General features: G+C 36.6%; 1 protein-coding gene across 1 annotated transcript in view; it reads right to left on the reverse strand.

The window, feature by feature from the left end:
* draxina (dorsal inhibitory axon guidance protein a) overlaps positions 1-18411 on the reverse strand; it is a 91212-nt gene extending 72801 nt beyond the window's left edge. Inside the window, 1 exon segment of the mRNA XM_056468425.1 lies at positions 18354-18411. The gene's annotated coding sequence lies outside the window, so the exon portion shown is untranslated.
* Between the last annotated feature and the right edge of the window lie 5830 nt (positions 18412-24241).

Here is a 24241-nt window from a genome sequence, read left to right on the forward strand (position 1 = left end):
CAATAAACTCACTACAGTTTGCCAAATATTGTAGTTGTTTAGATTGCAACTATGAAGTTTATTTATGAGGTTAGTGTATTTGAAATATTTATAATTTGAGAGATACAGCACGTCGGCGACCATTTGCCTGTCATTGAGCAGAGAAAAGACATTTGATGTTGTCCATGCACAAGATCCCAAAAGAGACAGCATAATAAGCCCTTAGAGGAGAAAAACTCACAATTTGTAACTACAGCTGATCAAATCATTAATAAACTGATAAGTGACATTCTAAGTCAATCTCTCTATTTTGTATGTTGTAGTGCTGTATTTATACTAGAGTAATTGTAGTGTATTGAGTGTGAGATGGGACTCACATATCAGGAACGTATGTATTTTGTATTGACCTATCTTTGTATAAACCTGAGTTACTTTTTTGGTTGACCATCTGTTTGTTTCTAATGCACCTCTTGTTTTCCTTACTGCAAGTTTAGTAAAAAGAGAGAAGAAATGCCCGCATGTGTTTAGCGTTTTTCCTTATCGCAAAAACAACAGTAATCACAACAGTGTTTGCTTTGCTTTGGCATTTTCAGGGTTAATTATTGCGATCTCCTGATTGCAACAGAGGAATACTGGGAAATCTCTGTAGACTGATGACATTTCATGCTGTTTAGCCTTAGAATCTTAAAATGTCAGCAAAATCACCTGTTTTGTCATCACTTTAGACATTACGCTAGACCAGTGTTTCCCAACCCTGTTCAAGGAGCCACACCAACAGTACATATTTTGGGTGTCTCTCTTTTGTGACCCATTAACTTCTGTTTCTTCTGATGTTATGATAAGTTGATTTAGGTGTGTTTGATTAGGGAGAGGTTGAAAATGTGTACTGTTGGTGTGCCTTCAGGAACAGGGTTGGGAAACACTGCGCTAGACAATGATTCAAATACTAGCTCTAGAGTGACATTAGGGAATAAGCAACAGTTTCTGCTGTTCTGATGTCAGCTTACAGATGTGAATGAATGGCAGAAGAAAGTAGTTCCTTAGAAGTAGTTTTTAGGCTCTCCGTGTTTATTCCAAGCGGCAACCTCCCGCTCTCCATCGGGAAGCCAATACGGAAGTAACTGAAACTGCAATTCATCAAAATTCCGCTAGTCCTGGCTCCATAATAGAGCAAATTGCAATTGAGCCCACTGTTAGAATGGCCAACTTTACAGCAGAAAAAAAGATGTTTACAGCCTGGTACAAAGAACGATTTTGGTTCATATAGCTATTATTACCCTCCATGACAACTGTGAGGGGGGTGAATTTTTTTTATAACTCATCCATTTCCTTTATATTAGGTTATATTAAGTTTGTATAATTAAGGGCGTGGCCACTTGAGTGACAGCTAGGTCTCGCTGGTCGCCGTCACTTCACCTCAGCTGAATCCGGCAGATTAGCCACTGATCTCGGCATATTCATCGTATTTTTGTTTTGTTTTATGTGGCTTTACACAGTCAGCTGCCTTTTGCACTTATTTCTTACAATTATCAGATGATATGGCATGCTGTGTGCACTTAATTGTGCTCACAAACCATTCATGTGGCCTCCGTTACCCATGTGAGTAAAGTTATATACTTGTATACCATCCCTATAAATGTATTTGTTTTATTTAAGATCATTTATCATTAATATTTTTCTTTAGACCCGTAAAGCACTCCAGAATGTGACAGAATGATTAGCTGTAGGCTCTAGAACAGTCATCTGAAGCGTTATCATACAGTGTTCTGCTGGATTTCATCAGTAGTCTTGCATTCACTAACACAGACTATATCTGAAGTGTTTGGAAGTAATTTGCGTTTTCCTCCTGTAGAAAAACGTCATAAGAACAATGCTTAGTGGCTCAATGTATTACTACAGTGTTTTTGAAAGTCTAAACACTTTATTGATATAGTGTACAACCAAGCACATGTGGTCAGAACACAAACGAGTCGCAGGTAATAAAGTATCAAGCGTTTCTCCCAAAGTAAAGTCTGTCTGCCAGGTCTAAGCAAAGTGCCAGCAGGTGTCTGTAGCTCCGCTCACTCTCCGCCTCTTTGCCCTTGTTTGGTATGGGTGCGATGACGCGTGAACAAAATGGCGACAGTTGGCCGCGCCTACTTGTGGCTTCTTTTGCAGTGTTCAGAAACCTATGGGTGACGTCACGGTTACTACGTCCATATATTTTACAGTCTATGGTTCATTCATTCATTCATTTTCTTTTCCGCTTAGTCCCTTTATTAATCTGGGGTCGCCACAGCGAAATGAACTGCCGCTCTCTGTGTTTGATTTTCTTTTTTATATACATGATTAAGCAGTCTAACTGTTGTATAAACACAATATCACACAGGTAGCAGTGCAATTTGCCTGTATTTTGTCATTGGTGGAACACTAACACTAACATACAGCCATATAAAAAAACAAGCTTGTTGGATTTCTGAAAAGGGCCTTATAAATTCAGGTTTTGAGTGATTTGAAATTCAGGTTGTTCTAACACAAAACTACCAGCTTACAAACAGCTATCAACTGGATCTTTGAGGAGCCTAAATGCTGGGGTGAAAATAAGTCTTGAGATGAGGAGACACGCACCCTGCTTGGGCTTGTAGGACCTCACCTACAAAGATCACATACTAACTAAAAAGGAGCTATTGGTAACAAATGCAATGTCTGGCATGACATGACAAAGACTAAGTGCTTAGCCTTAAATGCTGACTGTTAGATGCCAGATTGTGGACTACAATTTGCAACCAATGCAAGATTTGTAAAAATGCTGAGCTGTGCAAAATCAACAATAGAGTCATTGGTAGGGTTGTAATGGATCACGGTTGATCCATATGAATCACAACCCACGATTCTGAATTTAGTGCAGAGCTGCAAAATTAATCATTAAAAGATCGGGATCTCAACACAAACACCCACGCAACATTGATCAAGAAAGAAATTTCCATTTTTACCATTCACGGTTTGTTACAAAGTCACAAACAATCAAATAATACAGAATTACTGAAATCTAAACTTGATGCTTAAAAATGCAAGTGTTAGCAATTAAATTATTTAACCAATAGGTGGTGACAAACCAGCCATAAAAAAATATGCCTCTGACATAATTCTTCAAAGATTATGCATCTAGTAATGAAACTATGTATACATCTAGTAATGAAACTAGTTTTATTTTGAGTGAGTAAGTGAATCATGTGAAAATGACACTAAAAATAAATATGATCTGTTGTACAAATTATAATGTTAGATTTGTACATTTAGCATTATCAGCAACAGTGGTGTAGATCATTTTTCACAGCATTAAATATTTTACCATGCATTTCTATTAAGCTAGTTATTTCTAGATTTTATTTTATTTTTTGATGCTGATCCAAAAAAAAGTTCTGATTCCATGACTCAAAAAAAAATAAGGTGATCCAAACTGTGAGATTTGTGGTTAGTTACACCACTAGTCATTGGCTCTAATGTTGCCTATTTGTTTTACGGCTGTTTATTGATGTGTGAGCTGGAGAATGTTAGACACTTTGATGAATATAATATACTATTAGTAATACTTAATTAATAATTCATACTGTGGGTGTAGTTTTCATACATTTGACTAGATATTTTAGATAAAAATAAATATTTCTGTTAAAACAAATACTTTGTTAATTCTTATAATTTGTCTTTTAATTTTTTGTTAAATATATGTAATACTGATTCTTGAGATATGTGACAAAACATGTCAAGTATATCAATTATAACCGCCATTAGGTTTAAAAATGAAAATAGTTTCAATTGTAAATTCTAGGATGGAATAAAATAGATTAATTTAAGACAACTATCCCCTTAACTTTTTATTTGTCACTGTAAACCTCTGCACAGTACAGTATCATTGTCAGCCAGGTTCTTATGTGCTATAGTTGACACGTTTATGTGTTATAGTATGACACGTTCAGATTTTCTTAAATCTGAATCTTGATAGAAACTTGAATCCTGAAAAAGAACTTTCTTAAAACACAACATACTGTCATTTTTGCTGATAAAAAGCTTAATTTTTGCTTTAACTCTGGGTTACCGCTATTCATTTCCAATGGAGGGTAAAGATTTGTTTCCCCACCTCCGACTCTGCCCCCAGCTATGACATAACACTTACCAATTCGATTTTCAATATTAGACACTAAAATGCAGTCTAAGCAGACAGATTACATTTTCATATGTGGCCAACAATTCATGAGCATATAGAATATGAGTATTTTCTAAATATTACTCTATTGGAGGTAATAGTTGTGATGGAGTTGACACATCTGAAATAGGTAGTGTTAAAAACCTAAATTTGTAGTAAAATAATGACCCTACCCTACCACACAATGACTAACCTAATAATTTTTATGCTGGGGAATGAGTTGCAATCTAAATGTGGGACAATTACTAAGTTTGTATGTGAAAATGTGAAACATCATTATCAACTTGAGACTACGTCAAACTTAATAAAAACATTTGTATTCAGCCTGTCAGATTGTATATGTTCTTTCAATTCTTCCAGAAAATACAATTATAACACATTGCAATATAATGACTTTATTTTACATATATAACCTGCTCCACATTTTTGACAGCCATCTGCCAAATAGGTAAAACAAACTACAGCATAAAAGAATAAAAGGCTCACATAATCAGGCAAAAACACATGTATATTTTTTAATACAACAAATAAACCAAAATATGCAGGATGTTTTCACTATGCGACATGCGTGACAAAATACTGCACTGTACAATGCAAAGCAGTGCAGGTAGTCATCCTACTGGTTTCGTGTTTATTTGGCAGTATATAAAACTTAAAATCAGGATTTTTAAACTTAAAATAAGGTTACACAGCAACTATTCAATGTTAAATCAAGCAAAAATAAAGTATTTATTTGTTTTTATAGTATTTGTCTTGATTCCGGTTAGGGAAAGGAGCGAGGACTCAAGTGTAGGAACAAAATGGCCTTTTATTAACGATAAAATAAAAGGTAACAAAAACAACCCAGTGGGGAAAAACATTAACAAACACAAACTAGACTGTGCTGGCAGGGTAGAGCAGGACTGGACAAGGCTGGACACGCCACCTAGCATCCCTAAAAGGAACATCCAACATGACAGACAAGAGACACAACATGACAAAACAAAACAGGCAACATCAAACAATACAAAACAGGGAAGTGAACAAAATCGGCATCAGGAAGGAAGGAAGGAAGGAAGGTAGAGAGGGAGGGAAGCCATGCCAAAGCCAGCAAGAACATCAAGGGAGGGAGGGAGCGAGGGGAAAGCCAGGGAGGGTCAGGGGGTTCAGGGACCCTGGCTAATAGAAAGGGCAGGGCAGCAGGAACCAGGATGCAGGTGGGGAACTAGGGCAGGACCGGAGGGATAGACCAGGATGTATTAAGCAGATCAGTGACCCCATAGTGGAACTGGTGGAATGACCCAGGGAGGATCGTTAGGGGAGGTAAGGCGGGCGGCCTGAGGGAAGTCGGCAGGGCTGGAGGGCTGTGGGGGGTCAGCAGGGCAAGGAGTCTTGGTGATGCAGGCAGGGCAAGAAGCCAGGCTGTGGCTGGCAGGGCAAGGAGTCTTGGTGGTGCGGGCAGGGCAAGGAGCTGGTCTGGGACCAGCAGGGCAAGTAGCCAGGGCGGAGCAGGCACTGAGTTGTGCTCTTGGGCAGGAGCCATCACTAGCGGGTGCTCTGGGGCTGGAGCCGTCACTTCTGGGTGCTCTGGGGATGAAGCCAACACTGGGGGGTGCTCTGGGACTGGAGCCAACACTGGTGAGTGCTGTGGGGCTGGAGCCGACACTGGTGGATGCTCTGGGGCTGAAGCCGACACTGACGGGAGCTCTGGGGCTGGAGCCAATGCTGGCGGGAGATCTAGTGCTGGACCCAAAAGGGGCGATGGTTCTGGTGGTGCTGCAGTCTTCTGGCCAGGGCTTGGTCATGGGGATCCTCAAGCTGGTAAAGAACTGGGTGGAGAAATAAGGTGAAGGACACCACTGAGTCCTCTTAATGGTCAGTTCATGCTGTCACAGTTCAGAATAGGGAAAAAAGCAAGGTTTTTACTAATATTAAAATATAATAGATAACAAAAACAACCGCAAGGGGAAAAACATTCACTCGAGACCACGCATTCAGAACCATGACAAGAGACAAAAACTGACAAGACATGACCAGTGCCTGGACTTCGCCAAAATAAAAAAACAATAATTAATAACAAAACAGAAGTGGCAGAGTCCTGACAGTATTTAATTCATCCACGACATGAATGGATGTGACTTTTTTGTGGCCCTTTGTGGCCTTTCCAGTGGGTCTATGAATAGCAGGATCATTATAAGTTAACCAGAAAACTTGACTAGTAATACTCTGTTGATTTATTGTGTTTTAAGCCATGTAATAGCACACTCGCAACAGAGAAGTAAGGAAATAAGAAAAATCAAGCAAAATGCTTCAGTATGAAAATACATTCAGTACGTTCATATGAGATTCAAGTAGTACAACCATACCACAAACAGAGATATCAACGGATTTAGAACAGTAGCAGGAGGCAAGTTAAGATTATATAAGATATTTATTGGCACTGCAAAATTCAGCGAGAGGCAACAAGACTGAGAACTATAAACAGAATGAAATAACAACAGAAAGAAACAGCAAGGCGGTGGAATTACCATAGAGGATATGTTTGAGTGCAACATGGTGTTCAGACACTTCAGATCCTACCACTGTGTGAATAACTGATAAAAGCTCAAACAAAGACTTGGATAATATTGTGCAAAACTTTGAAAGGAATGTGAAGCTCACTAATGAATTCAGTGACATCTCAAGAGGAGGGAGAGACCTTCCACTAAGGTCTTCAACATATCCTCCTGCTGAGATCTGGGCCTCCATAAGCCATCTGTTGAACCCCTGCTACGTCCACAAAGCACAAGGAGGAAAAAAAGCTTTTCAAAAGGATCTAAGGTTTAAGCTTTTCTCTCTCCATACTTCCTCAACTGGAAGATCTAAGAAGGTTACGACTTTGTGAGAGCTTTGTGAGAGAACGAGGCACAGACAACATTTTCAGTCTTTACAACCTAACAATTGGTTTCTATTCTGGAAAGTATATAGGTCTACCTTGGAATTTGCTTAGGTTGATGAATGTAGATCCTGAACTGGTACTGAAGGGGAAAATGTTGAATAAAGTCATTATTTTATGTTTTTTTTTCAACAATGGCATGAGATCTGATATACACTCATCAGCCACTTTATTAGGTACACCTTTCCAACTGCTCGTTAACGCAAATTTCTAATTAGTCAATCACATGGCAGCAACTCAGTGCATTTAGGCATGTAGACATGGTCAAGACGATCTGCTGAAGTTCAAACTAAGCATCAGAATGGAGAGAAAATGTGATTTAAGTGACTTTGAACATTGCTTGAACATGACAATAAGTTTACTTTTCTCAAATGGCCTCCACAGTCACCAGAGCTCAATCCAATAGCGCACCTCTAGGATGTGGTGCAACTGGAGATTCATATCATGGATGTGCTGCCGACAAATCTACAGCATGCTATCATGTCAATATGGACCAAAATCTCTGAGGAATATTTCCAGCACCTTGTTGAATCTATGCCACAAAGTATTAAGGCAGTTCTGATGGCAAAAGGGGGTCCAACCCGATACTAGTAAAGTGTACCTAATAAAGTGCCATTGAGTGTATTTCCGCTTGTTTCTTTCTTAGGCATTCTAATGTTCATTTGTGTTTTAATCTTTATATAAATTCGGTAAAGCGATTTGGCTTGCGCTCTCTCTGGCCGCATCCCTTCATTACTCATGACAAGCTGCTAATATGGAAATTTTATTTGTAAAGTTGTTCGTCAAAATATACTATGACACGATTAAATAGTTTTGCTATATTGATTAGGCTATTTTCCGCATGTCATAACGCTATTAAACTATGTTTAGTTGCTTTGGTGTACTTCCGCCCTTTCTTTTTTTGAGGAGCTCACATTATCACGTGCATTCTTAGCCAATCATCAGTTGTGTCATCAGTAGGGCCAGACGGAATCTGCGGACATTTTTTGCTATTTCTGTGGAGAATTTTGGTAAAAATCTGCAGATTTCTGTGGGATTATTTTAGGTGTATCATAACTAAAATCTTAATATGTGAAATAAAAATAATATCTTTTTAACTTTTATTTAATGTTTAAAATGCAAATCCAATTAGATTCACTTTATTTGGTAAACAAGCAAGTCTCTCATATAATATATTTACTAAAAGACAGAAAATATTACTGTACAAACTGCATTGTACATAAATCAGATGAACATTTTCATATTAGTCAATAATATTACTGTAATTAATTTAAAAACTGAATAAATATAGATTTACACAAATTTACTCAAGTAAATAAACCGAACTAATGATGGGCTAAAAATCTGCGTAAAATCTGCGGAATTCTGCACGTGCAGATTCCGTGTGGGCATAGTCATCAGTTATTTGAATCATTATTTAGAAAAGGTTTCATTTATGTGATATGGAAGTCTATTTAGACATTCTACCCTCTGTACGGACTCTGTTTACTACAGCATTAGGGACTGATGGCCAAAATGTTGGTATCAATCTGGTTTCAGAGCACATCATAGTACAGAGAGCGCCCTTATAAAGATAATCAATCAAATTTGCCTAAATATGGATTCAGGCAAACTAACAGTGCTGGTATTGCTTGATCTTATTGCTGCATTTGACACTATCATCTCAAAAACAGTGCAAGAATTAGATGCTTGTTTCCATTGAGGACTTCTTCATGCTTTTATCAGCAGCAAGTGGATTACTGTAATGGACTCCTCACTGACCTTCCCAAAAAGACAGTCAGACAGTTGCAGCTCATTCAGAATGTTGCTGCCAGGATTCTGATCCAGAATCTCACATCACACTTGTTCTCATGTCTTTACAGTGGCTCCCAGTTACATTTAGAATAGATTTTAAAGTATTAATACTTGTCTATAAATCACTATTTATAGACAAGGATGAAGTAAATTAGAGATTCCAAAGGTTCAGTCAAAGCAGGGTGAATGATGTGCTCCAACATTAGGTACATTCAAATCAAGACTGAAAACACATCTGTTTAGCTGTGCCTTTACTGAATGAGCACTGTGCTGTTTCCAAGAGACCATACTATTCTCTCTTTTTCTTTTTCATTCTTTTACAACCAGTTTTAACACATTTTAATATGTTTTTAATTATTTTTAATTCTTGTAATCATTTTTATTTTCTTGTTTTTTTTATTCTTGTTTATGGAAAGCACTTTAAATTAACATTGTGTATGAAATGTGCTATATAAATAAACATGCCTTGCCTTGCCCATCAAGTGAAGTAAATTTAGCTCAAAGAGAAACATTAATAGCTAATCATAACTAGTCATAAATAATTGTAACATTTAGATCAGCTGTACACATATATACTTGACAGTTCTCTAGGTTGAGTGTTTATTCACTCAAGCAATGTTGATTTCCAGGTAATGGAATCTTTTTAGAATACAATACTCAGAGCATGTAGTAAAAATAACCATGATTAGGGATTTCAGTCATGAGCAACTTTAAGTGTGAAACAAGTAAGGCATTAGTAACTACATTAAACACTTAAATTAACAAACTAATCTAACACAGCATACACAAGTATAGGAAGAGGCAGTAAGACTAAGCCAAACGTAATCCTTGGAACAAACATAGACATAATTTATCGTAAAACCAATGATATTCCTCTATAAAAAAAGATCAAATTATTTCCTTTAAAGGGTTCCTATTTTAATCAACCGGCAACATCCTGTTCTCCCTCACGAAGCCAATACGGAAGTAACTGAAGCTGAAATTCTTCAACTGGGCTTTGGGGGCTGGCTCCATAAACTCCAAATATTCACTGACTGCAATGTTAAATTGGCCAGTTTTACAGCTGATAAAAACATGTTTGCAGCCTGATACAAAAGATGGTTTTGGTGCATATAGCTAATATTACCCTTCATGACTACTGTGAGAGGGGTGAACTCATACATTTAATTTTTATTAAGTTATATTAAGTTTGCATAATTTAGGGCGTGGCTACTCGAGTGACAGCTACATCTCGCTGCTCGCTGTCTCGTCACCTCAGCTGATTCCGGCTGATTAGCCACTGAACTTGGCATATACATTGTATTTCTGTTTTGTTTTTTGTGGCTTTACACAGTTAATTGCCTTATGGGATTATTTCCCACAATTATCAGATAATATGTCATGCTCTGTGCACTTAATTGTGCTCACAAACCATTCAAGTGGCCTCCATTTCCCAGGTGAGTGAAATTATATACTTATATAGCATATCTATAAATGTATTTGTTTTACTTAAGATAATCATTTATAATTTTCTTTAGAACTGTAATGTACTCTAGAATCTGACAGATTGATTAGCTGTAGGCTATATGTATTTATTGATATAGTATACAACCAAGCACATAAGTTCAGAACACAAATGAGTCGCAGGTAATAAAGTATTAAGTGTTTCTCCCAAAGAAGAGTGTTTCTCTCAGGCATCTGTAGCTCCGCTCATGCTCCGCCTCTTTGGCCTTTTTTGGTAGCCCCCTGTCGGTGAGATGACAGGCGAACAAAATAGCCACGCCTTGTTGTAGCTTCATTTGTGCTGTTCAGAAACGTATGAGTGACCTCACGGATACTACGTCCATATCTTTTAGTCTATGATTTTACCCCTTTTACAAGATTTAAGATAAGTCTATGGCATCTACAGAATATGTTTGTAAAGTCTCAGCAAAAAATACGCATCAGATTATGTATTATACAATGCACAGTATGCCCGATTTGGGCTCTGGGGACAGTGTATCTGTGTAGTCTGTGCCTTTAAATGCAAATGAGCTCATTCTTCCCGTCCACTGTTCCCACATACATGTCTGTTTCTCGTACCTAATAAGCAACAGTCAGTCATGAATGAAGCAGAAATCCAGTTTATTAGTCAAAAATACCATGTAAGTTTATTTGATGCATTTGTGCTGGAATTTATTCAAGCCTTTCTGAAATGATGAGTCACACAGAAATGCTATTACAAAGTTTGCACTACACACACGTTTACTCACATTACTAACATTATGTGAGTATGGTGAATTAAATAGTGATTTTACTGTCTTTACTTTATTACATGCACTGTTTTAAAAATGGTTTAAACTTGTAAAACTCATTCTTGAGGTGCATGTGATCACAAAGAGTTGGAACATATCTTTTAATCTGAGTTTCTTTACAAATGCTGTTCTGTGGACATTTTTATTCATGTTACTAAGGAGACATGTTAATATGTGCCTGTCAAATAATTTGGAGGGCGAAGAAAAACGCACTCCTTCATCACCTCAAAATCGCTGGGATTTGGATCCTATTTTAACGTCAGGACATTGAATGTCAGGAAAAGAGACTTGTTGACTATATTTTTTATATAACTCTAATATGACAGTGGACACACTTTACTTATACACAGTTTGGTCCAAACAGCTTACAAAAGTTAATTTTGCATCATAGGTGCCCTTTAAAGTCCCTTTCAAAGTTGTTTAGATGTAAGCATCAATATGTTATTCTTAATGCAATACATAATCTAGTATGCTCCCAAACACTGGCAAAATTTGGATTTAGAAGATAAAGCAGTACAAATCTTTAGGTTTTACCACTTCTGGCAAAATGAATCAACAATTGTTTGATGTCACCTCACACTTCAGTTTCACCTTGACCCCTGAAATTGGAACCACCTCAGCACATAGGTTTGGTTTGCTTAAATGGAAAGTTTACCCAAAATGTAAATTTACTCACTATTTATCCATCAACTGCTTCCAAACCTTGGTGAGTTTATTTCTTCAATTTTACATAAAAGACGATATATCGGAGAAGGGTGTAACCACTGACTTCCAATGGTAGGAAAAACAAATACTATGGAATGAAATATCTTATTTTGCAGGGTTCAACACTAAGAATTTTTTCACCCGATTGGGCCAGTGGCCCCACCAAAAAAAAGTTAATGGCTATTTCTTAGCCACAAATTTTAAATAATGTGTCAAAAGCCAAACATAATTCTATATAGGCATGGGACAATAACCGTTTTTAAGGTATATCGCGGTTTGGAAAAGTCAAGGTTTTAAAACTGCCAAAATTTTCTGTAATACCGTTCCTAAGGTATATGCAAGATTTTTTATTTTAGTTTTTTGGACAACAGTATCTCTAGCAGAAAAGATCTCCAAAAATGCCATTTTAAATTGTAAAGAAATCTATGTTTTTGAAACAAATGAAGACAGCAGAAGTCAATGATTGATTTTAATTATTTAGCCTGACATGTTTACTGTTCCAAAATATTATAAATCTTTCACAAAATAAAATATATTGTGTTCAAAGGGGAATTTTTTTTTTAGTTTTTTACCCAGACATTTAAAAAGAAGATATTTTAGAGAAGCAATCACAATACCATGAAACTGACTGCCAAACTGTATACTGTCATGATTACCAGCGATCTCTAACCACCAGAGGTCGCTGGTAAGCACTCACCCTCACAATAACCTATGGACTACAAATCCGCCATTCATGGACTACATTTTCATACATGCACTCCGTTCCACAAACACATGCTTCCTCATTTTGACTGATTACACTTGCACCAGCTGAGGATTGTCAGAGACTGATTACACACACTATTTAAACAACACATACACTCCCTGCCTTTGCCGAGTCTTGTTAGCTGTATAGTGACAATTCAATGCATTTCCCTAGTCTTGTTTCTCCGTGTTTTGATCTTTGCCTGGTTTCCCTTTCTCCTTGTCTGCCGCCTGTCTACCGACCTCTCGCCAGTGTTTGACTACGATTCTGGACTGCCTTTTATACATCTGTTTGCACCTGTGTTGACCATTGCCTCCCTGACTTTGAATAAACCTGCACGTGGATCCTAAACCATTTTTTTTTTTTTACCTAAACGAAAATGTGAATTTTTTTTGTTTTGACACCCACAGACACCATCACTAAAAATAAATCAGAGAGGTTAGACTTTCTCATACATAACCTCATTTCGGTTGTCAAGTTTTGTAAAAATCTATCTATTTAATTAATCAGTCTATTAAAAAAATGTTTTCTAGAATTATGCATTATAGGCTTACATTATAGAGAGAAAGATGAAGTGAGACTGCAGTCAGATCATAAAGCAGATAAATAATCTTTTGAGGTGTCAGTGCAGAAAAACAATAGGCCTAATGCAAAATAAGATTAAAATATGGAAAAATGCTCAGATAGTAATTTCGGTCAATTTTCCTATCGGATAAACTACAAATAGAATTATTTCAGCATTCGTTCACTTTCAATTTCAACATGAAATGCACATTTGCCAGTAGGAATGACATTCCGCCCTGCTCTTCATTCTCTCTTCATATAGACGCAAATATGGCTATTACACAACCATAATACACTGTGATTTAGCCTGGTTCATTAGCTCGTTGGATCATTTTGCTTTCTCATCAATCGATCCGTTCCAGAATTCGTTTTTAATCAAGCTGAGACCCCCTCATTCAGGCGATCTCAGACTAATTGTTTTAGAGCAGATCTGAGCATGATTGCGGAATTCACATATGCCAAACAAACTGGGCAAACGAGACAGGTTCCAAAACAAACGTCTAGGTGTGAAAACACCCTATTTGCATGCAACTGACAAACAGTCACAGCCAAATTAAAGTTCGGGGCAGTAACCGATTGGGCCAGTAACCATCCTGTCTACTGTCCAGAGCATTTCGCACGCTGGCCCCAGACCTTCGGGCAGTCTTTATGGTCGAGCCCTGTTTTGTGTTCAACAGATAAAAGAAACTCAAACAGATTTGAGACAGGTTAATAATGAGTAAATTATGACAGAATTTTTGGTTTTGGATGAACTATACCTTTAAGCCCAGAGAGAAGACAGCACATACAGATCACATTCATGAGTCGGCATGAACCGCAAATTATTCTCTCATTCATTTTCTTTCCGTTTATTGCTATTCCGTTTAAATGTTTCTCAAAATAAAATATATTGTGTTCAAAGTGGAAAAAGACATTAAAAAACATATTTTAGAGCAGTAATCACAATACTGTGCAACAGTGATATTTTTATCCAAGGTTATTATTATACTCTCAGAATCTTATATCGGCCCATATTAGCTCTGACTGGCACAGTTGTGCTATAAATGAAATGCTACTGGCTGTTTTTAAAATGGGGAGGAGCTACTATGTCCTGCTCTGTATTCCTGTTTCAACTGAGATTACATCAAACACAGAATAAAAATGCACATTTCAAAGCACTACACGGGACCTTTAAATATGTCAAGTCCCACACAGTAGGGCTGGAAAATATTGAAAAAATCTGACATTGCAATTTTTTTTTTGTTTTTCTGCATTCATACAATTACATTAATTGCGAGGATTTTGCATCTGCATAAAATATAATTAAGCATTGACAAATACAGTAGAGCAATTATACAAATGCAGTAAACAGTATTTCATGGTTTTCTGGTAGTCTAGCAGTATTCAGGCAAAAATTGAATAATCAAAAGTAAAATACCACTATAGTGTATCTGTTGTATATGCACATAAATACAATTAATCTTTATTGAAGTAAAAAAACAATTACTGCCCAGCAGACACTAGGCATGGGAGGATAACCATTTTCAAGGTATACCCCGGTTAGGAAAAGTCAAGGTTTAAAACTGTCAAAATTTTCTGCTATACCATTCCTAAGGTAAGTGTAAGATTTTTTATTTACGTTTTTTCTTTTTTTTAGGACAACAGTATCACCAGCTGAAAAGATATCCAAAAATGCTGTTTTAAATTGTAAATAAATCTGTGTTTTTAAAACAATCGAAGACAGCAGAAGTCAATGATTCATTTTAATTATTTAGCTTGACATGTTTATTGTTCCAGAAAGTTGCTGATTCGAGCCCCAGCTGGGTCAGTTGGCATTTCTGTGTAGAGTTTGCATGTTCTTCACGTGTTCGCGTGGGTTTCCTCCGGGTGCTCCGGTTTCCCCCACAGTCCTAAAACAAGTGGTATAAGTAAATTGGGAAGGCTAAATTGGCCGTAGTGTATGAATGAGTGTGTATGGATGTTTCCCAATGATGGGTTCAGCTGGAAGGGCATCCACTGCGTAAAACATATGCTGGATAAGTTGGCGACCCCAGATTAATAAAGGGACTAAGCTGAAAAGAAAATGAATGAATGAATGTTTACTGTTCCAAAATATTATAAATGTTTCTCAAAATAAAATAAATTGTTCAAAAGGGAAATTTTATTTTTTTTCCCAGACATTTCAAAAGAATATATTTTAGAGCAGTAATCACAATACTGTGAAACCGCGATATTTTTATCCAAGGTCATCATACCGTCAGAATCTTATACCGGCCCATGCCTAGCAGACACAAAACATGTCAAATGACATTGATAATTGGTTGTTTTTAGATTGCATTGGTGAGTGACCAAAATCTAATGACGAGCCAATTGACATAAAATCTTAATCTTAAGCCAAATCTTAAGCCAATTGACATCAAATACTGACATTCATTTATCAGGTGTGGCAACCAAAATCCATTGTCTGATCATAGTGGTAATGTCCACACAATGGCATGCTGTAACATAATTATACCTTGATATTTGGTTGTTTAAAGGTTTCGTTGGAAAGTGACCAAAATATAACATCAGTGTCCGAAGTTGGACACTGATGTCGGCCTGACGTTGGGTTCTGACGTCAACCCAATTTTCATTACCAAAAAAATGCAACGTCCCATGACGTTATAGTACAATGTCAATCTGACATACTGTTGACATCCTGTGATGCTGGGTTGTACCTTAATTCTTTAAAGTGGCTTGAAATCAGACTCTTAAATGGGCAGGTGCTTATTCATGCTACATGGAAATCGTGCTAAGTGGGGGGGGGGGTGATGGGCGCAGAATTCAAGCTAAGTGCTGGTGTGTGTGTGTGTGTGTGTGGGGGGGGGATTATACAGGGTAAGAGGGGTACCTCAGCCAATGAGGGGAGGGAGAGGGGCCACCAGGCCACCCCCCTGTGCACGGCCCTGCTTGAAATGCTCACAGTCCCAGTCCTTAAAGCATGTGCAGATGGTAAATTTATTGGTACATTTATGGATAAACTTTGCAATGACTCCACAAATCATATATTTTGTGCAGCCCTACCGCACAACTGGCATGTTAGCCAGTATAAGTGCATACTATAAAAATGCTGTGTTGTTACAATTAAGTAACATGTAAAAAATAAGTAACAAGTAAACGTAAGTAACATGATGTCAAACCCAACCGCTAGGTTACATTTTTTCAAATAAATTAAGTCCAGATTTTAACCAAATCTTGGCTAAAAATCAAGCATTTTTACAGTGCAATATATAGATAGATATAGATAGATATATTGCACTGTAAAAATGCTTGATTTTTAACCAAGATTTGGTTAAAATCTGGACTTAATTTATTTGAAAAAATGTAACCTAGCGGTTGGGTTTGACATCATGTTACTTACGTTTACTTGTTACTTATTTTTTACATGTTACTTAATTGTAACAACAATATATAACACGAGAATCTGAGATAAGGATGGTTTAGGATTTTAATTTTAACATTGCAAAAATCTAACAAAAGAACGCATTAAAAGGGGGAAAACCCATCTACAGAAATGAGGGCTTTTCTTTAAATATTGTTTTAATTTCACAACTCATATTTTTAGTTTTAGCAGCTCTTAAAGTGTCAATGCCACAAAGCATGTAACAACAGGCTAAGTGTTAAAACGGCCATAAGGAGCATCCTTTTGGTGCCAAGAGAGCTGAGGAAACGACAGACTCTACTTCCAATATGACTGCTAACAACACAAATTGTTCCTTATGCAACTGCCATTATCTTCTCTCAGAGCATCCTAGCAGAATGCTCCTTATCCTCACAGCAGGGAAACCTCCTTCATCCTGTCCCAAAAACACAGAAGCGCATACACACTACAGCAGGATTGTTGTCTTCTTAGGCATTTTGTAAGGCATGACGATAATAAAAGAAATAGAACACGGAGAACCATGCCATGTGATAAAACCACAAAACTAGACTACACGGAAAAGTGTCTGCTGAGTAAAAGCGATTTCTGTAGAAGATAAGTGAGAGAGAGAGGATAGTGTCCCACTTGTTTAAGCAACAGGCCAGCTGTCTCCAGTGTCCAACAAAGAATGATCCCCAGTAAGCCAGCAGGAGATCGAGGCTAAACAAATCACACAAAAGTCTTTATTGACCTACTTTGGGGTCTTAATAGCTGTAGTGATTGGAAGTGTTTTAGGGATAGTCTACATTTGGAACATCTGTTCTCTTGTAACAATCACCCTTTGGCCAGAGTAAACAGAAGATCATTCAATCACGCCTATTGATGACTTTGACATTCATTCAACATAGCACAGTTAATGTCTTGATACCACTGAATGGCAAGATCAATATTTGTATCATTCTTAAACAACACTGCATTCTTTTTCAGAAGTTTGGCTTTGTAGACCACACAATTACCAACTTTACCTTTTAGGTATAGTTTAAATTTGAGGTGCAAGAGAATGATTTTGTTGCTATATATGACATTAAATTCAATTACATTACAAATTATCATAGTTATTTATTTATTTCAATACACTAACTTTCACTTATTTACAGTGAAATGCATTGTATTGTATTTAATTCTATTATAATTTACCATATGGTTTGGCAAATTGTTATTACTTAGTTTTTCATTGATAAATCAGACTCACTTATGATATAATATACCAATGGTGTTATTCTGATGTATTGAGAAAGAGAAAGAATCTTAAAGAAATCTGTATGTATTGCATGCTTTTAAAACAAAATAAATATATTCTTCTTTTTTATATAAAATAATAAACTGTCAAAATACATTTGGACATTTTAATTCTACTTAAATTAAATAAAACTTATAACATTTAAAGACGGTTGAAGTACAAAAAGAGATGGCGAGTGTATGAAGGGAGTATCCTGCATTTGGCAAATGTGAAAATGCTGATTATAATGGTGAAGTTTAAGAAAGAAAAACGTTATCTATTCCATCCTTCTAAACGACAATCGTCATTTTGCCATTTGAAAATAATACAAGTGAGAAATGCTATCTAAAAGCAAGAATGGGAATAAAACAGGCAAAGTTATCCTCTTGCTATAATAACCGATGAACCCCGTTCACGCAAATAAAACGAACGGAAACAAACCAACATACCTTTAAAATGTTTCCGTCAAAAGAGCGAACAAAGACAATGTAACATGTACTGCTATGCAGAAGTATAAATGTAAGCGCAAGTTTCTTACCGTTTATTAATCCACTGAGAAGGAGCCGAGTGAAGAATTGGATCACTGAAGAAACGTCTGGGCTCTGACCCTCTGAGCTCGAGCGCGCTCCCTGATGCGCGCCGCTGTGAAGGCTGATGTCAGAGATGATGGCAAAAAATAAATGAAATAAATAATGACTAACAAAGTTTACGACATTCTTACTTCTTAGTGAAAATAAACGACAAAAATAAGATTTTTAACAATTTCCTTAAAACGGCTCATAAACTATGGAGGAAACAAAATTTGTTTTAAAATGTAATGTAGCCTACAATGTAAAATGCCAACAGATTTCTGAATTTAAATATTATTGGTACACATATTATGGTGCAAAATGAAATCGGACTTATTTACATTTTGTTGTTTGGTCTTAAAGGGATAGTTCACACAAAAAATGAAAAATCATTACTCTCCCTCTTGTGTTTTTAACCTTTGTGAGTTTCTTTCTTTTGTTGAACACAAAAAAAGTGTAGTTTGAATATTGCTGGTTGCTGGCACCCTCTAGTAGAATAAAAATAATAAATAAAACGTTTTCACCAGTAAAATCATTATTTTGTCTCAGCCTCAGACATCACGCCAAGCACCACAGACATTTGGCCCACATTTTTTTCTGGTAATACTTTAGCAGATCCCCAGTCATCCTCTGATTGGTTCAAATATAAAGGATTTCTGGGAGTGTGCAACAATCTTAACCAGCCTCCCAGCTAGAAGGGAACGTTCTCTCAACTTTGGCTAACATTGCCTACAGGTTGTGTTAATGTTTTAAAGAAAACATTTCTTTTTTTTTGTTGTTTTATTTGTTACACATGTTATACAATGAGCACAAGAATGTAAGAAAATGCAGTGCTTTAAACTTTCTTTTTCACATTGCTACAGTAAAATAAAATATTTTAAATGGTAATAGAGAGTGTTTTGTGTCTGTCATATCATTACTGTACATTTTGGAAACAAAAAAGAAAACAAACAATGTTATTAACAAACATGTAGAATTTTTTGAGAATATTGTCCTGACTTTATAGAAGGCTTTCTGGGAACTAGAACAAAATACCTGCTGAAAATGTTCGAGTATAATATTTTAACAATGCTACCATTAAACGGGATTAGAATGTTTTAGAGAACATTTACCTGTCTTTTAAGAGAATGTTCTAGGAAGTAACATAAAACAATACGATAAAACGTTATAATAATGTTAAAGTATAATGTTGTTGCAACACTGTTAAAAAAATCAGTTGAATTTACGGAAAAATACTAGCAGCTGTGGTTGCCAGTAATCTACTGTTTTTTACATTCGTAAATTCAATTTACAGAATATTTCTGTTAAAAATATATTCCACAGTCTGTATTTTTCATCAAACACTTTTAACTCCTTAAATCCCAGAGCAAATTCCTCACTAGTGTCCTCACAGAGGGTTGAACACTCAGACAGTGATAAATTATTAGAGGACATGGGATCAGCTTTCACTGCTATGCAGATGATACTCAATTATATATTTCAACTAAACCTGACGAGATGTCTAAACTGTCCAAGCTAACTGAGTGTATTAAAGATGTTAAAGACTGGATGACCAACAATTATCTTCTCTTAAACTCAGACAAAACAGAATTATTACTTATTGGGCCTAAATCCTGTACACAGCAGATCTCACAACTTGACCTACAATTAGAGGGATACAAAGTTAGCGTTAGCTCTACTATAAAAGATCTGGGTGTCATATTAGACAGTAATTTAACTTTTAAAAATCATATATCCCATGTCACAAAAACTGCTTTCTTTCATCTGAGAAATATTGCTAAGTTACGAAGTATGCTATCCATCTCAGATGCAGAAAAGCTAGTCCATGCTTTTATGACTTCTAGGCTGGACTACTGTAATGCACTGTTTGCTGGCTGCCCAGCATCCTCTATTAACAAACTTCAATTAGTACAAAATGCAGCTGCCAGAGTTCTTACCAGGTCTAGAAAATTTGATCACATCACCCCAATTTTATCCTCCTGACACTGGCTGCCTGTTAAGTTTCGTATTGAATTTAAAATATTGCTTCTTACATATAAAGCTTTAAATAATCTAGCTCCTGTTTATCTAACCAATCTTCTGTCTCGCTACAATCCAACTTGCTCTTTAAGATCTCCAAACTTAGGTCTTCTGGTAGAACCTAGAATAGCAAAGTCGAGTAAAGGAGGTCAAGCCTTCTCATTTATAGCTCCTAAACTCTGGAATAGCCTTCCTGATAATGTCCGAGCCTCAGACACACTCTCCCAAGTCAAAACTAGATTAAAGACCTATCTGTTTAGTAAAGGATACACTCAGTGCACCACTTAGCGGGTTTCCACACAGGTTTCTGCATCTTGTTTATATACACTATGAACAGCAGCTACGCTAATTATTTTCTTTATTCTCCATTTCCACCTGGGGATACTCTTCCCGAGGCCCTAAGACTATGCAGAGTCACTGATTCGATCCAAGGCCAACGACGAGATGATCTCAAGGTTTCCATATCCTGGACCAGGCCGTATCCTGAGCAGCTACTGTGGTGGTCATAGAGGAGTGGAGAATATGAGACTGATTCCTGTGACGCTCCAGAGACAGACGAGTCTTCGCTGAGGCCAGCTTCCAGCCTCCGCCACTGAAACTGCAGCTCTGCACAAGACGTTTGGCCAGCGGAGAAATTAAAATGGTCGTGCCCAACTGAGCCTGGTTTCTCTCAAGGTTTTTTTCTTCACTTTCGCCATTTAGTGAAGTTTTTTTTTCCCTCTCCGCTGTCGCCACTAGCTTGCATGGTTCGGGATCTATAGAGCTGCGCATCGTTGGATTTGCTCTTCAGTATTTAGACTCTCAGTAGTGATTATTAAACCACACTGAACTGAGCTAAACTGAACTGAACTTAAACACTACAAACTGAACTACACCGTTCCTATTTACTATGACCCTTTATGTGAAGCTGCTTTGACACAATCTACATTGTATAAGCGCTATACAAATAAAGGTGAATTGAATTGAATTGAATACAAGTAATGAGATAGTAAGTGTTATTAAAGGAGGATTGAGAATTATTGATGAACAAGGAAAGAAAAACACAAATAAACACAGCCAAAACCAAAGATGAAATCAACTGAAAATAAAACTCTAAATAAATGAATAATTAATAAAAAATAAAACTAATTACACAATAAAAATGTTATTTCTCAAGATCTCAGCAGAGATCATTAAACAACACAAACATCAGGAGCTTTACTTATTACTGACCTTTGACTTTTTTTCTGTCACATGAACAAAAGCTCTTAATAAAATTTCTGTTGTTCATTTGAAGTCACCATGATGGAGGATAGAGTCTGCTTTAGTTGGGCTCTTCAACTATTTGTTCTGACTCTAGTTTTTATTCTGGCTGCAATATCTGGTAGTGATAATCACACTTCTTGTATAGCATGAAAAGCCAAAAGAGAAAACAATAAGTCTAAAAAGTTTATCTATGATACTGAAACCACTCTCACCTGCTTGTGCACTTGTTGAATATCTTGATAGTTATAAGTGAGAAATGAACACCATCCATCAGTAAATGAAACCACTTGACCTTCAGCAGCCAATGACTGTTTAACAAGTCTATATTCACCATTTACAATGAGAATGTTTGATATATGGCAGAACTCACAGACACACAGACATCAACAATTAGTCTTTGAATCTCAATAATGGTGACAAACAAAAAATAAAAATCAACCCAGAACAATACAAAACAACCTACTGAAATATTACCCCCAAAAACAATATAAAATAAAGGAAAAGAAAGAGATTGTAAGAACTTTAAGCTGCATAATATATTCATGCTGCAATGCATGCTGGGATTTTTGTACTATGCTGGCACCCAGCATGCATTGCAGCATGAATGAATTAAGCAGCTTTTTTTAGTAAGCATCCTAATTCTTGATGTCTGTGTCATAACGTTAATCCTCTTTTTTAATTCAGTTGGTTTGGTGTGAGGCTGTGTCTGTAGTTTTATTTTTTGTTCTTTCCTTCAGTGATTGTGCTTGTTAACAGCAGGTGTTCATCAGTGTCTGAATTCACTTCTTTTGTGGTCATTCACTCTGTCTAGTGGGCTAAACTAATTTACAAAATTTGGGACTAGTGAATGAAAACAAAGGTTAAATCTGTAACAGCTATTTTCCGTATTTTGTACAGAAATGAGCTGTTAATCGTTTAACAGGTTTTCAGTGTAGATTGTACAGGCTTTTACTGTTAAAATCACATATATTTTTTACAGTGAATGTTACTTTGAAATATATTTTGAATGTATTTAGAGAATGTTTTCGTACCATTAAGAGAACATTCTGGGAACTTAAAGAAAACTACCCACTAATAATGTTATAAGAATGTTAGAATATAATGTTCTAAAATTGTTACCAGCGAATGTGGTTAGAATGTTTCTAGAAAATGTTTTCCTATCTTTTAAGAGAATGTTCTGGTAACTAAAAAAAAACTACCTGCCGAAAACAGTAATGCAACATTGCTGGTAATATTCTCAGAACATGTAGAGAACTAAAATTTTCTAGCTGGGCTGCCAGGAAACAAGTCTGAGTGGGTAAAAAGCTTTGATTGTTTATTGATGACAGTACTCATTAATAAACATATAACTTCCAGAGACATTCATAATTTACTGCCTACACACCTGTCTGTTATTTTGAGGATAACTTTGTGACATTGAGCATTTATTAGTTTGACTTAAATGCTGGATTATTAAATGTATGCAATATTCACTACATAAAAGCTTCAACCCGTAATGTTGACAAACATGCAGGTACAGTATGATTAAATTATCTTTTTTCTAATGGCAGGGAAAACCTTAAAATATCCTGTGCTTTTGGTTAAAGATAAGACAAAAACATTGTTTAAAACAGTAACTGTTTTTTATTTATTTATTTATTTATTTTTTATTTGTGGATACTCATAAATACAACAAAGCCTTGCTTTTATAGAAAAAAAAGAAAACTTTCCCTCAGTCATCTGTCATCTCAGTCTGCGTCATCTTGATGTAGAAATGCGTCACCAAAATAAAGAATGAATCTCAGAACAGTCTACCTACATTTCCTGCTGATTTCCTTTATGAATGTATAATTGTTGTAGACTTTTAAAGACTATTGTGAATGAATGATGATCAGTTCTGTGACGGGCTGTTATTCTGAGAACACTTTCACAAAATTCACAAAACAAACCATGATTGGTTGATTAACCTGTCAGTCTAATAACATAGTGTGTGGCCCTTGACCATTCAAAACAGCCAAAGTTGAGTACAGTGAACTCATTGTCATTTCAAAAAACCAGTCGAAAATCATTCGCACTTTATGACGTGGTGTGTTATCCTACTGGAAGTAGCCATCAGAACATGGGTACATGGTGAACTTAAAGTGATGGACATGGTCAGCAACAATATTCAGGTACTGTATGCTGTGGTGTTGACACGATGCTCAATTGGTACAAACGGGCCAAACGTGTGCCAAGAAAATATCCCCCACACCGTTACACCACCACCACCAGGAGCCTGAACCATTCATACAAGACAGGATGGATATATGCTTTCATGTTGTTGACACCAAATTCTGACCCTACCATCCGAATATCTGAATGGCAGACCAGGCAACGTTTTTCCAAATATTTTTTTTCAATTTTGGTGAGCCTGTGTGAATTGTAGCCTCAGTTCCCTGTTTTTACCTGACAGGAGTGGCACCAGGTGTGGTCATCTGCTGTTGTAGCACATCCGCCTCAAGGTTCGACATGTTGTACGTTCAGAGATGCTGTTCTCCTTATCTTGTTTGTAACGAGTGGTTATTTGAGTTGTTATTGCCCCTCTGTATCAGCTCGAACCAGTCTTGCCATTCTC

This window comes from Danio aesculapii, chromosome 11, assembly GCF_903798145.1.
Source record: "Danio aesculapii chromosome 11, fDanAes4.1, whole genome shotgun sequence".
In the NCBI taxonomy this organism is placed as follows: domain Eukaryota; kingdom Metazoa; phylum Chordata; class Actinopteri; order Cypriniformes; family Danionidae; genus Danio; species Danio aesculapii.